Here is a 15,433-nt window from a genome sequence, read left to right as displayed (position 1 = left end):
GAATCATAGAATCACAAAATCATTTAGGTAGGAAAAGACCCTTAAGATCATTGAGTCCAGCCATTACCCTAACACTGCCAAGCCCACCACTAAACCATGTCCCTACGTACCACATCTACATGTTTTAAATATCTCCAGGGATGGTGACTCAACCACTTCCCAGGGCAGCCTGTTCCAAAGCTTGACAACCCTTTCAGTGAATAAATTTGTCCTAATATCCGATCTAAAACTTGCCTGGCACAACTTGAGGCTGTTTCCTCTCCTCTTTTCACTTGCTACTTGGGAGAAGAGCCCAACATCCATCTCACTGCAACCTCCTTTCAGGTAGCTGTAGAGAATGATAAGGTCTCCCCTCAAGCCTCCTTTTCTCCAGGATAAACATCCCAAGTTCCCTTAGCCGATCCTCATACGACTTGTGCTCTAGACCCTTCACCAGCTTCGTTGCCCTTCTCTGGACCTGCTCCAGCACCTCAATGTCCTTCTTGTGGTGAGGGGCCCAAAACTGAACGCAGTATTCAAGGTGCGGCCTCACCAGTGCCGAGTACAGGGGCACAATCACTTCCCTAGTCCTGCTGGCCACACTATTTCTAATACAAGCCAGGATGCTGTTGGCCTTCTTGGCCACCTGGGCACACTGCTGGCTCATGTTCAGCCAGCTGTCGACCAGCACCCCCAGGTCCTTTTCCACCGGGCAGCTTTCCAGCCACTCTTCTCCAAGCCTGTAGTGTTGCAGGGGGTTGTTGTGACCCAAGTGCAAGACCCAGCACTGAGCCTTGTTGAACTTCATACAATTTGCCTTGGCCCATCCATCCAGCCTGCACAGATCCTTCTCTAGAACCTTCCTGTCCTCAAGCAGATCAACACTCCCACCCAAATTGGCGTCATCTGCCAACTTGCTGAGGCTCCACTTGGTCCCCTCATTCAGGTCCTTGATGAAGATATTAACAGAACTGTCTCCAGTACTGAGCCCTGGGGAACAGATGGTGCTGTACAGCAGCAGTGCTTTGCAAAGAATTCCAAAATGCTTGTTAGATGCAGTGATTCCAATGCCTGTATTGTTTTGGTTTCCGCATGCAGATTTCTGCTTTACTGGTAATTGGCATCAGCCAACAGATGAGCCAAGGACTGTAATCCTTGTAGCTGGAGGGATCCCTATCTGGTGGCTGGTGAAGACTTGAAGAGGTGGAAAAGGATAGATATTTTTTTTTTTCTGCGCAAACTGTGTACAATCTATTATTGCTGTGCTATCTAACCTGAGAAATGGTTTCTGACAAACCTGAAAGAAGCATGTTGGTATGTATATGCTAAAGCTCAAAAGCATCAGTGCTTTGTTGGAGCCTTTACGTTTAACATAAAACAGCACAAGAAAAAAATGTATTTGGGAAGCACCCCCAAAATTACTGTCTAGAACTTTATTTATTTACGAGGTCATTGGAGTATCCCAAAAGACATTTATAGTGTTTCATAGATTTAAATTTTTTTTGGTATGAGATACTCGTTTAGTAAAAAACTGTGGAGAACTTTAAGCATGAGAGGGAACAATTAGCATCTGCTTCTGCTGGTTTTATATACAATAATTGTATATAGTATTTGTTTGAAAATGCTGAAAAGTAGGGCTTTTAAGCCTTGCTTCTGACTGACAGTAAAAGGTCATAGTAAAAGTGTAGTTTCATGCTTGGACCAAGCTGATGGTCTATGGCTGTACTGCCTGCCAAAGGGAACTCTTTCACCTGTATGAGCTCTCGCCGCCTTTCTTGTGTGGTGTGGTGCATTTGTGCATCTGTGCAGTAAGTCAGTTCAGCTCAGTGGTCCAGCCAAAAATCACCCTGACAAGAAAGTTTGTTTTCAGTGGGATCAGTGAATTGATCAGTCTTATGTGCATATTCAGTAATTTTTACCCAAGAAAGGGAGTGGGGCAATGTGGTCAGGGGTGATGAGGAGAGCCAGTCTACTACTCATGGGAGCACTGTCTTCTTAAATCATCTTGGTGAGCTCTGAAACAGCACAGTAATAGTTAGACTGTGATCACTTTAAGATAGAGTAAGACAGAACTGGACTAAAAGAAGCAATCCTTCTTCCTGTTTTTACCTGTATATTTCTTGCTTCCTTGGTCAGCATAAGCATTTGCATCATCATGTTGTGAATTATGTGCTGAATGATATTCAGAATTTAATTAGGTTGAAATTAACCTCACAAGAAACAGAGGATTTTTAATCCAGATGTATTCCATATCCTGATTCATCAAGCAAACTCACAAATGTTTGTGTTAGCTCAAGGGAGGGGATAACACAAGGACATTAACAAGAAAACAGGCAAGAAGAGGGCAGGCTTGCATTTTTTTTTGGCAACAGTACCAGTTTTTGCCAACTTAAAGTATTATTTAAACTACTGTTTAATATAATTTTTCTTCAGTATTTCCATTATGCAAGAGACCACTCAGCCCTGTGTCTGTATGTGACACCATGTATAGGATGGATGGGTCAACAGACAGGACCAGTGTATTAGTGCCAGTGTATATGATCCTTTAATTGTGCTGGCTCACTTCTTGGCACCTTCTTTAACTGCAGTATAGTACATTTTATTTGCTCTCCTCCTGTTTTCATGTACCAGATGCAAATAATCAGTGCGTGATGGATCAGGGTCCAGATGGATCCGGCAGATGGGAACCTGGAACAGGAGAGAAGCTGTGATTCTATTCTTCAACTGCAGGCACCTTGGTGGAGAAGCTTCCAAGTCTGGTACTGAATGCATGAGATTTAACAGGTCTGCTGGTGCCACTTGGTCATTTAAATACTGAGGTACAAAGAAGGCATTTCTTTCTGTCCCTTTGTGGAGTCCTAGGCCTGCCACCCCTGTAAAATAAGTGAAGCATAATTCAAAATATCCACTATATCCACTATGCAAAGGATCCCAATTTGTCAACCAAACTGCAAGAGATACTGACTATACAAGAGATCCACTCACTATAAATGTATTTTAATATTTTTAAGAGAGGTTTTCTTAGATTCAGGAGCTGAATTTAGGAATTCATAGTTTGTTCGTAGAATGAGTGTTCTAAGAGGTTAAAACAGGCTGCAGTATATCCACTGCTGCACTGAAAGAACAAAAAGTAAATGTTCACTAGCACAGGGAATATTAATCAATCGGTAATTCCTAGGTTGCTTCCAAACAATTGTAGAAAAGCGTATGACAACCTGGAGTGATCAATAACGACATAAACATCCATCACTGCGAGGAGGCTCTTGCAAGGTGACAAATTTATTCCTTAAAGCTAAAAGTATAGGCTCTTGCTGTACTTAAATACATTTTCAATACTACAGTTAAGTGAGGATATGTGCTCCTAGTAAAGCTTGATATTTGTCAGTTTGTGACAGCTGCAGGAAAAATGTCAGATAGCAGTAAAGAAAAGAAACCTCACCTGTTGTGGTTGATGAAATTTTTGAATTGTGGCTGGGAACTGTGGAGGATATCAAATGTTCCTGGCTGTAGCTTGCATTTATGTGCTGGAATCTTATACCACTGCATTTACTGGAATGGGATCTCTTTTTGCTAGGACTTTTTCTGTGGGAATACATGTTCTTCTAGCCTACCTATAGGATTTTTCAACTTCTTCCTTCAGCATTTTGCTTTTGATAATAGATGAATAATTCAGTTGCCAGCCTCCATGGCACCTCATCATACTATTCCCTAACATTGTGAATGACGAAGGAATACGAGTATGCATCGTAAAGACAGCAGGAAATATATTCTTTGAAAATTGATTATATAGGTATTTTTTTAAAGTTTCTTTAGTAGACTTCTCAAGTCTGATTATGGATGTATCAGCCATAACTGTCCGAGAAGGTGATTTTCTGAGATAACCTTTTGGAGAAAAGATGGATTCTTTCTTCTGGGGAACACAGAAATTGATAGCGCATCTTCACCCTGAACCAGGAACCTAGTTCTGCGGGTATAGTATACAGTTATTGCTGTGTGTGAGTCTATGCAAATGCAAAGGTAGATCCAAGCCGGTATAGTGACCCCTTCATAAAGGCAAATTTTTCTGTGTATAGATAGCAGGAATACAAAGTTCTGGCAATTTCCTGAGAGCCTTGCACTGCAAAAGAAGATGTATGGAGGTGTATAGCAAAAGTAGCAATAAGATCCACTGATTTATTGCTTCTCCTATCCAATTCCAGCAGATAAAATTGCTAAGGAACTGTTATTGGATTTTGAGAAACTATTGAAGGGGGGGAGCCACAACATGATTGCCCTCTTTCTTGGGAGGTGGTATCCTTACCATTATGGCTTTCCTAGATTACTCTATGGATGTGAGCCTGATTAATTAGTTATCTCCCCAAACACATGTAATAGGAAGGACTACCATAGCATTTTTAATGCCAAATTCTTGATCTTCAGTTTCAGTTTACAAAATGGGAATATTCTGACTTGTGATAAATTAGAAAAGTAACAAGTTTACTGAAAATGATTACTGTCATACCTTTATATCCTAGCTTCAGACTCCTGCAGGTCTTCGTAGCTGATGTGACATGACTGGCGTAATGCATACTGAGTTGCTTTACAGATTAGGCATTAAATACCCTAGTACTGGGATCATGAAGTGTTAGTTTTAACCTCATTTTTACATGCTGAATGACTCTCTTGCCCTTGGTCTGAGGTAAATTCAGCATATCTCTTTAGAATTTGTGCATTTTCAAAGGTTTATGCAGATCTCTTTCAATAAGCTGATAATAACAGAAGAAGGTTTGAAAACGACAAGGAACTGAGAAAAGTTGAGTGGAATTTATCTGGAGAAAAATATCCCATTAATCTGTTGGTGCGGTAAGTCAAATGAATAACAAGGTTGGTTTCCAACTATTTTAATATCTGTGTTGAAAAGCTTAGACAGAGGTCATAAAAGTCATGTGAAGTAAGGTGAGAAGCAGTGAGACTGGAGCAATAACCACTTTAACTGCCGTGAAATGATCTTTGGATCTGCCTGATTGTTTCCTCCAGCAACTGCAGTGGGCTATTTCCTGTCAAAAATGCAATAACTGATATTTCAGCATATATGTTATGAACTGTGGGCTTCGTGGCAGGAATGAAAGATTTTGAATATAACTAGAAAGATAAAATTGAATGGGAGTTATGGATATTCTTGCCTAGAAGAAAGACATTAAAGAAGCACTGTAATAATTCATTCTAGTATCCCAATTAACTCACTAAGTATTAACTAGATGTGTATTCACTCAAGTATCTTTACAAGGCATTTTGGAACACCTACAACAGTTTTGGTTAGACTTCCAAGATGTTTCTAGTTTCAAGTCAAGTGTCAGAGCTGATGTGCAATCCAGATAATTTAAAACTGGACTGACTGGTTCACAGCATGTAGGATGGATGGTTTCTCGAGACATTCAAAGCTGCTGCTGTCTGGGTTCAGATCCAGACAGACCTGGAGTGTTTAGTTTTGATATCTGAAAGTGTGTACTGCGTGCTGTTTCTTGCTGAAAACTTTATGACTTTAGATCTCCTTCTACGGGAATAAAAAGATGGTGGCTATGAGGAAGTGTTTCTGCTGGGACTGTTGAGGTACAATTTATAATTGTTTGTAGCCGAGAAGGACAAACAGAACAAATATTGTTGTGCTGGTAAAAATCTCTGTCGTGGTTTACCCCCAGCTGGCAATAAGCACCACACAGCTGCTAGCTCACTTCTCCCCGGTGGGATGGGGGAGAGAATCAGAAAAGTAAAAGTGAGGACAGTTGTGGGTTGAGATAAAGACAGGTTAATAAGTAAAGCAAAAGCTGCGCACACAAGCAAAGCAAAACAAGGAATTTATTCACTATCTCCCATCGGCAGGCAGGTGTTCAGCCATCTCCAGGAGAGCAGAGCTGCATCACACGTAACAGTTACTTGGGAAGACAAACACCATCACTCCGCACGTGTCCCCCCCTTCTTCCTCCAGCTTTATATGCTGAGCATGACATCGTATGGTACAGAATATCCCTTTGGTCAGTTGGGGTCAGCTGTCCCAGCTGTGTCCCTTCCCAGCTTCTTGTGCACCCCAGCCTCCTCGCTGGTGGGGTGGGGTGAGAAGCAGAAAAGGCCTTGACTCTGTGTGAGCACTGCTCAGGAACAGCTAAAACATCCCTGTGTTATCAGCACTGTTTTCATCACAAGTCCAAAACATAGCCACACACTAGCTACTATGAAGAAAATTAACTCTTTCCAAGCTGAAACCAGCACACTCATTTATCCTACTTTGTGAGACATGCAGTGGACAATTCTACAGGGCCAAGTTCCCCTGAATCCATAGAGCCACTGCTGATTTTTGTGACTGCTTCTCTTCTCAGTTCCTGGCAAATGTGATTTGAGGTAAGTTGTGCTTACCAGTACTGCCACCCTTGCTTAAATACAGGGTCTGTAAAGAGGAGGCTTTGCACAGGGCCCTTATAATTGATAAATAATGATATACAGCCAACAATAATGATAATTTTTATGGTGTTTTATATGTGCTTGGACCAACCTTGCTTCCTTGGCTAGCACTGGGTCTTGACACATTTTGCAATAAAAGCTTACTTGCATGAATTTAATAGCAGGTTATGGCAGTGGAGCTTGAATTGGTCTCATTGTGTATGCATGGGATGGATGTCACACCTCTGGATAGCTGCAGGTGTCGTCCTTAAAATCCTCACTTGGCAAACTACTTCTATTCATGAGTTTGTTCTTAACTTTTCTTGGATTAAACTCTTGTCAGTGCATTGCTTTTCCTTTGCTTACCATTTTAGAACAGAAACAATACGTGAGATATTATCACACGCAAATGGCATGAACGCAGATGTAAGAAGGAAACAATATGGTTTGGTTTTTCCAAACAAAGTGTGCTGGCAGTAAGCTCTCTCACATGGATGAGGTCAACCCAAATCTGGATGTTTAGAAACCAGAACACTCAGCATGAGCAACTGGAATTTTTGCCTTTTTTGGATGCAGCAGTATGTATAGCACCTGCAAGATAACTTCCTTAATCTTGAGGCATAATAGCCTATGGAGAAATATGTAAAGGAGGGTAGACAATTGTGGATCATTTTAAAACAGTAATTTGAATCATTCATGTCACAAAATGTGAGATCCCACTACAATTTTCCCCAAGTTTGTGGAGGTTTAAATTCATGGTTTCACTTTTCATTGTAGTGCTGGATCACAGGTAGAATATTAAAAACCAAATGGGCTTTAAATTCGCAGTATACCATATAAGAATGAGGTTGTTTCCTTTGAAATAGGTGTGAGTCCTCTATGGAAGCTGACTGTGCTCTGTTTTAAAAATCCAAGAAATAACAGCTATGTCTTATAACCAGGCTTTGTGTATTTGTGCACATTTGGTAAATGTGGTCACTGTATGAAATATATTATTAAAACATTCTGGTGTATTTGCAAACCTAAATGTGTTTGCAATAATTGCAAACATTAATTTATTTTTAAAAAGTTACAGAACATGGAAATCTGTAGTCACTATTTCTATGCATAAATTCTGAGGTTGTTTTTACTGTCATTTACTAGAAAACATTTAGTTCACTCTTGCAACTCTAATAAATGTTTTACTATAAAGCTATGACTGCATTTTAGTTTTCTTGCTCATAAAAAGCTCAGAGCAGATTTTCTCTCTAATGAAGCTATTGGCTTTTATAAGAACAAGATTGTTTTCTGCAGTGGGAGGCTGAAGAGGCTATATCTTACTTTGTTTACAAGTCTCAATTACTGATCATCTGCATCAAACATGAAGTTCTTATACATTCTTATAAAAATAAGATAACATTTTCACTGTAAATTCAGGGAGTGCTTTAAACTCATCAGCCTTTAAATATAACATAATACCTGCTAAAAGCAGTGAAAAGAGAATATTAACAGAGGGAATTGCCTGCTTAAAGAGGTGTCTCCTACGGATTCAGCAAGCAGTTGGCAGCCAGTCAGCTGCTGGGGTAAAAGCCACAGGGTCTCAGCAACCATGGAATTTGCTGTTTTCAGTGACAGATTTGGAACTGTCCTATGATAGGTTTTGAATACATTGCTTGATTATTCATGTACTGGTATGTTGTATGTCTTTGGTATTTTCTATACACTGCATGGTGTAATTTGTTTTAACTTGTAACAAATCTGTCCAGGAAAAAAGAAGAAAAAGAATGCATCAAGCAGCTAACTCAAAGTTAGACAGCTAATTGTTATTAATGGGGGCTCTTACATTTTTGGCTCCCTCCCAGCAAACTACAAGGACAAGAAGTGAAATGTGAATGTAGAGTAACAAAAATAACTGGCAGGATTAAAAGAGACATGAGAGAGAGGGCCAGAAAGGGAGAAGCTTTCATGGTCCGCAGCACCTGAAAGACGCCAGGCTTCACTTGCGATGTCTGAAGAAATTAGGTCTGCCTGAATTATAGTTTGAAGTTACATTGCAGAAATATATGTAGACAGTTTGCTGATTATGTGTACATTATTTTCTATAAGACAAATATTTTCAGGTAAAATAAATAACATTTATTTTTAAGAAGGCTGTTTGTTCCCTTTATGTCCTACGTGCCATGGGCAACCCTGAGGGAAAGAACTTCAGGCATCTGAATTCAGCTGGAACTGGTATGTAAGCATTGTTGATGTACTGGAAGTTAAAGGATAGGTCTCATCCTAGGGTGGAATTTGTCTTAATTAATTTTAACAGTTATAAAAGCTAGCTAGTCTAAGCTGTCATCTGGGCTCTTGCTATGCAAAAAGACTAACACCTAATGAATAACTCCTGCAGTACCGATGGTACCAAGTCTAAGATAGATGTAACCTGTCATCCTCTACATCCTTTATTTTCCTCTACTGGCTACAGAGGAAACCAAATCAGTTTAGTTTAGATAGATATCTTTCATATAGTTGAAGTCAGATGAGTTAAATCCCACCTTTGGAGCAAGAGGACTGTGAAAGTCTCCTCCCAGACAGGTGAAAATTGAGACCTGACACCCCAGGGAACGAATACAGAAAAAAACAGAAGGTGAATGGCAGCATCAGCAAGACTGTAACTCTAACACCTCCTTTTTCCTTTGTACCCGGCATTACTGTCCCCCAGGAGGAGGTACAAGGGCTGCCTGTTCTTTTCCAGACATGAAAGAATGGCGGGGATTTACAGGGATATCTCAGAAATCTCAAGCAACACTTTTGGATGTAGGACTATTGCCAGTTGACAACATGCTGAATAATAGTGATTGGGCTGTTAAAGGTTTGGATCTTTTTCATGGTGGTGTGTATAATTGCCAGGGAAGACCCAAGGTGAAGCACAGAGAGATTTGTAACTGATGTGAGTGAGCCTTGATAAGTAATACTCTTCTGTATAACAAAGAAATTTGCAAAGTTTAAAGATTATTATTTATTTATTGTTCCCTTTTTAAAATATACTAGGCAAATAGACTGACTCGGTCTGTGTTAAAACATTTTCCCACACTGAATGGCAAGTAAAATGATATATATCCAGTAGTTTTCCCTTTCATTACAGCCTTGGGTTCTGTACTACAGTGAATCCGAGCACAGAGTGTGGTTTAAATAGATACACATTGTCAAGATTTAGTGAAGCCTAGGAGAGCCTTCCTTGGAAATATTCCTATATAAGTCTCATCTCCTGGGTTCCAGTACTGCTTTTTGCTTGGAATTTATTGCATGTCTTTAATTTTGTACTGCATATTGGTGGCACTCCAACTTTATCCTTTTCAGCTATAGTATCATTCTATTCTTGAAAAGCTGTGTGCTTATGAAGTGCATTGCAATGCAGAAGAACAGAGAAACATCATCATTGCATGGCACTATGAATGCCTAATGAAAAGTAGAAGACTACCATTCAATGGATCAATATTTTGATTAATTTTATGTCAAGTGAGGCTTTCCATAAACGAAGATAATCTTAACCCTCTTTACTTTTTGGTCTCCAGTATCTTGTAACAGATATGGTCTGATAAAGTTCCTGACCGGAAAAGGGGAAACATAGCCCCCATTTTTAAAAAGGGAAAAAGGGAAGACCTGGAGAACTACAGGCCAGGCAGTCTTACCTCTGTGCCTGGGAAGATCTTTGGGCAGATTCTCCTTGAAACTAATCTAAGGCACATGGAAAATAAGGAGGTGACTGGTGACAGCCAGCATAGTTTCACTAAGGGCAAATTGTGCTTGACAAACTTGGTGGCCTTCTATGATGGGGTTACAGAGTTGGTGGATAAGGGAAGGGCAACTGACATCTACCTGGACTTGTGCGAAGCCTTTGACACTGTTCCGCATGACATCCTTGTCTCTAAATTGGAGAGACATGGATTTGACAGATGGACCACTTGGTGGATAAGGAATTGGCTGGATGGTCGCACTCAAAGAGTTGTGGTCAATGGCTCAACATCCAAGTGGAGACCCGTGACAAATGGCATTCCACAAGGGTTGGTATTGGGGCCGGTGTTGTTTAACATCTTTGTTGGCAACATGGACCGTGGGATCAAGTGTGCTCTCGGCAAGTTTGCCAACGGCACCAAGCTGAGTGGTGTTGTGACAGAACAAGGGGTAATGGTTTCAAGCTGAAAGAGGGTAGATTTAGATTAGATATTAGCAGGAAATTTTTCACTGTGAGGGTGGTGAGACACTGGAACAGGTTGCCCAGGGACGTTGTGGATGACCCATCCCTGGAGGTGTTCAAGGCCAGGTTGGATGGGACTTTGGGCAACCTGATCTAGTGGGAGGTGTCCCTGCACATGGCAGGGGGGTTGGAACTAGGTGATCTTTAATGTCCCTTCCAACTCAAATCATTCTATGATTCTGTGGTATATGGTTCTTTTTACAAGTATACACATTCTCTTGGGGAAATACAGTCCAAATATAAGGCAGATGACTTCTGCTACCTCTGTATGGAATTGACTGCTTTGCTTCCTTGCACAGCCGATACTCATCTGGTTTTGCCGTGTTAGGCATTATCCACATGTACTGCTGGAGAGGTGGAGATAAAGGTGACAACTTGCATGGAGTGGGAAACACTGTAATTTCCAGGGAAGGTAGTGAGCACTACTAGATGCGTTTACCTCTTTGCTAATATCCACATACACTAAAAATTAATTATGTCACAAGGTTCCTAAATATTAATTAACATTGTCCCCATGGAAGCACTCCAAAGACAGGTAATTTTTTAGGTAAGATAAGCTTGATTGTGGGCTCTGACACCATCAGATGAACCAAGAAGTGATTATCTTGATTTTAGTGTTCCTTTGGTCTTCTCTGCTTGTTCCTTTTAGAAATAATCACAGCAGTATCTGTTCACTTTACTTACTCAGGATGAAGATATTTTTATACTTCTCACAGAGTGTCAATCTAAAATGATTAGTTTATGCTTGTTTGCCAATTTTTTTCTAACTTTTGTCCTTCCAACTGTTTGTTTAGTCACAGATAGCCATTTGCTCTTCTAGTAGGCCATCTGACCCAGCAGTCTTCTAATTATTCAGCACATTAACATTATTCAACATTATTTCCTTTCATCTTTCTTAAGTATTCGTGCTTCAGTGATTTTATTTGTGGCTAAAAATAAAAATGCCTTTTTATACTAGTCCAAGTAATCCCTGATGCTCTTGATACCTAGAGTCTTGCTATTTAATTTGGACTTTTTCTTCTACTCCATGTCAGACTTCTGTCCTTTGTTTTTATTTTTAGTCCTGATACCGAGTGAAAATGGAAAACACGCTCCAAATGTTCCACCTTTGGTCTGTGGTTGGTAAGAGAGTAAGAAGATGATACATACTGTACGTAGTATGGTTTTGGATAAAGGTTTTATTAAATAATTTGGCTTCCAGGATTATTTTTTTTCTCCTGTACATACAAACTGTTAGTTTTCAGCAGAATTAAAATCACTGAATCCAAAAAGGAATTTTTAAGAAATCAGCTTTTTTGTCTGTCGTTCAAGAGACACCTAAATGGGGGAGAGTAATTCTTGCACATATTCAGGCTTTAGCACCAATGGGTGGTTTAAGATTCTCACAGAGGCAAAAGCAAAACAAGACGGTGATTCCAGCAATTTTAAAGAACACTGTTTCTGGTGGGCTGGGTGCCAGCGGCTCTGCAGCCAGGCACACCACCAAAGGAGCCCTTCCCCTGGTGCCGTGCAGAGGAGTGTGAAATGAATGGCTTCCTTCCTTCCTCTGTTAAAACTCTGATACAGACTTGAATGAGTTTTTGAAAAGTGCAGTCCTGACAGCTGTGGAAATGCAATGTTCCTGCTCTCAGTTCAAGAGGCGGGAGTTGTAGACAAGCTTCCTAACATTCATTAGCCAGTCTGCATCAAAACTCTCTGAAGAGTAGTCTGGTCTTCAGAAATGTTTGCTGAGAGTTCTCTGCTGAGGCATCTCCTGAAGGTTGCACTTATTATCCACAGTATTGGTAGGTGTGTGTTTGACAGGTAGTGGATGGCATCCACTGACTCCCTAAACAGCCTTCATCATGACAGCAACTTCAGGTTGTTTCTTCCTCAGCTTCTCAGAAGAGAGACCTCATTTCTCAGAAAAGAATCCTCATTAAAATAATCACAATAGCTTTAATAGCAAATCCTAAATATATAAGAAAAGGTTGGTTTTTTTTTTTTTGTCTAAAATTATAGTTTTACAAATGTATTCCTGCAAATGGCTCATATATAGAAGAATTGTTCATGGGCTGAAGCAGTCCAAAAGTCCTGGTGGCAGCTGGTATGGGCTTGTAGACTCTCCAGAGCTCTCCTTTAGTGCTACTGGACTTCCCAGGAACAACCTCAGACACCCCTTTGGTCACTCTGGGCAATGGTGTAAGGCCTTCTTCATACCCATGAGGTAACGAAGGCTTGCTGGGATGCAGTCGGCAGTGGGAATTGAGGGTGTAACGCCTTCTTGCAGCCTCTGCCCTAAGCATTCACAATAGCAAAACCTGACCTCAGCTCTGTGTGGTGCAACACATGAAGGGCTTGGCCCATGATCTGAGCTTGTAGGCGGAGTGTTAATGGTAGGAGCGGATAATCCACAGAAATAACGCTGCAGCAGCCCCAGGAGGAGAACTTTTTGTGTTGCACCAGTGAAGTAGTGTCGGGGGCTTTTAGGGAACTGGCCAAACAAGCTGAACCTGTGTGTGCTTACAGCAAGCAGAGGAGCAATGCCGAGCACATGCTGCCTGCTATCAGCAGCCCTGTGGTTGCCAAGAATTGCAGCTACACCATTACGTAAACCATCGCACAGTACACACTGTGCAGACAGACATCTTGTTTGTGTGTGAATGGATCTGCGTAGGTATGTGCGGAAGTTCACACATTTTAACAGGTTCATGATTTAAATTTAGTACCAAAAGTTAGGCGCCTTTATAGCCTGAAGTCGCCAACAGAGGGTATTCACTTCTTTTTTGAGATGGAGGAAGATAAATGGAGATGCATGCAGCATGATATAGCAAATTTATCCTGTTAGATAAGGGTCAAGTGTATTTTGCCTTTTTGACAGATTCTGTGCTAACAAGGCCAGAGAGCAGCTCTGGTTCTCCTACCACACTAGCAGGCATTTCACTCATTTAACCCTTAGAAAACTGGCTGTCTCACAGGAAAATAAGAATACGTCTTTCCAAACTATACTAAGCTCTGCAAATGTGATAATTTAATTCCAACAGAGTAAAGCAATTAGTCTGTATAAAGAAAGTAAAATATACCAAGTTGCTTTTTTAAAAAAAGAGATATTTCTAGCTCATTAAGCACAGAAGAACCCTTTACACTCATCTTTTTGACTGTGCTCCTTCAATTCAGCCCAATCAACCTAGATTTTCTCAGCCTAGAAACAAAGTGAAATGAAACAAGCGAAATGAAATGGTAAGTAGATCAGTCATTTCTGCTCAACTCTTAAGGCTGGTATGCCACTTTTTGCAGTTATGACATGCTGAAAACAATAAGCCACCTGAAAACTCTGGCTGTTATTAATAATGATTGCATATTGTCAAGAACATTGAAAATTCTGTTATAAAATCAACCTTTCTCAGGCTCTTTTGTATATATATATCTTCAGACCTAACTTGATATTCTGCTTGGAATTGGTAAAAAAAAAGTGTTCATTATTTGGTTAAAAAAAGAGACAGCTCCCCCAGCATTGAGCCACCCTGGTATGCAGAGGAATAGCCTGGCACATAGTAGTCAGCACGAAAGACTAAAACACCTGCTTGCAGTCGTACCACAGTATTTATTTCAGATGCAGTTATCTATTATTTGAGATAAGTATATGCCCCTATAAGCCTGTGAGTAGATTAAAATATTTCATTGTTATGGCTATTCTGCTGCATATGTTTTTCAACAATGTCAAGCAGTGCTAAGGCGGTTGGACTTTCAGAGTGGGCAGGATGGATGAAATATATTACCCCGTATTTTTATGGCAATGGATGGATTTTCTTTGTTACAGGCAAAGTGCACTTTCTGCATGGCTGGGGGCAGTGGCAGATTTTTTAATTAACATTTGAATCTATTATTTATGAGTGCATTCCCTGATGTCTAAATCCAAGGGCAAGCCCTGCCGTGCTTGACTCAGTCTCTCAGGAGAGGGCTCAAAAGGATCTGCAAGTGGAGAAACTGAGACGTTCTCCTTGACCGCTCCTGCCTGTTAGGCAAGGACAAGCATTCAGGGGCTCAAGATTCACCGATTCCCAATGTCCTTGCGCCAAACATCATTTGCTAAGGAGAACTATGTGTTAGCTCACCAGTCTGGGGAGAATGGTTATCCCAAATGTACAGTTATTAACAGAAGACCTTATTGTTAAGGCAGGTCCTTTTGACACCACATGCAACCTAAGGCTTACCCAGTGCATTGTGCTTAGGGAGACAGGCACATTCAGCAAAGGTCTGTGTGACCTGGTTTCAGCTGGGACAGAGCTAACGTTCTTCGTAGTAGTTAGTGTGAGGCTGTGTTTTGGATTTGTGATGACTAGACGGCTGATAACATATTGATGTTTGTAGTTGTTGCCAGGACAGCCAAGGACTTTTCAGTGTCTCATGCTGTGCCAGGGTCTGCAGGTGCAGGAGAAGCTGGGAGGAAGCACAGCCGCAATTACTAGCCTAGGATTCAACCTTAGGTTTAGGATTGAGACCGAAATTGGCCACTGGTATATTCCATATCATACACATCATGCCCAGTATATAGATGAGGGTCTGTCTGGAAGTTGGCTTTTGCTCTTTCTCTCATTCATCCCTCTCTCAACATCGTCTCACTCTCTTGGTCAGCTCTTGGTGTCTCGGATGCTCAGGCTCTTATCTCCTTTCCAGGATTGCAGTTTTGGGACTCTCCCTGCTCTGGGATGGTTAGCTGGGAATGGGCTGAGCTTTGGTCATAGGGTGGTGAACAGTTGCACTGTGTATGACTGATTTGTATATTTATATATATTACTATTATTATTATTATTGTCATTACTCTTTTCAGTTTTATTG

This window comes from Pterocles gutturalis, unplaced genomic scaffold, assembly GCF_000699245.1.
Source record: "Pterocles gutturalis isolate BGI_N339 unplaced genomic scaffold, ASM69924v1 scaffold32135, whole genome shotgun sequence".
Lineage (NCBI taxonomy): Eukaryota > Metazoa > Chordata > Aves > Pterocliformes > Pteroclidae > Pterocles > Pterocles gutturalis.
Note: the sequence above shows the minus strand (reverse complement) of the source record.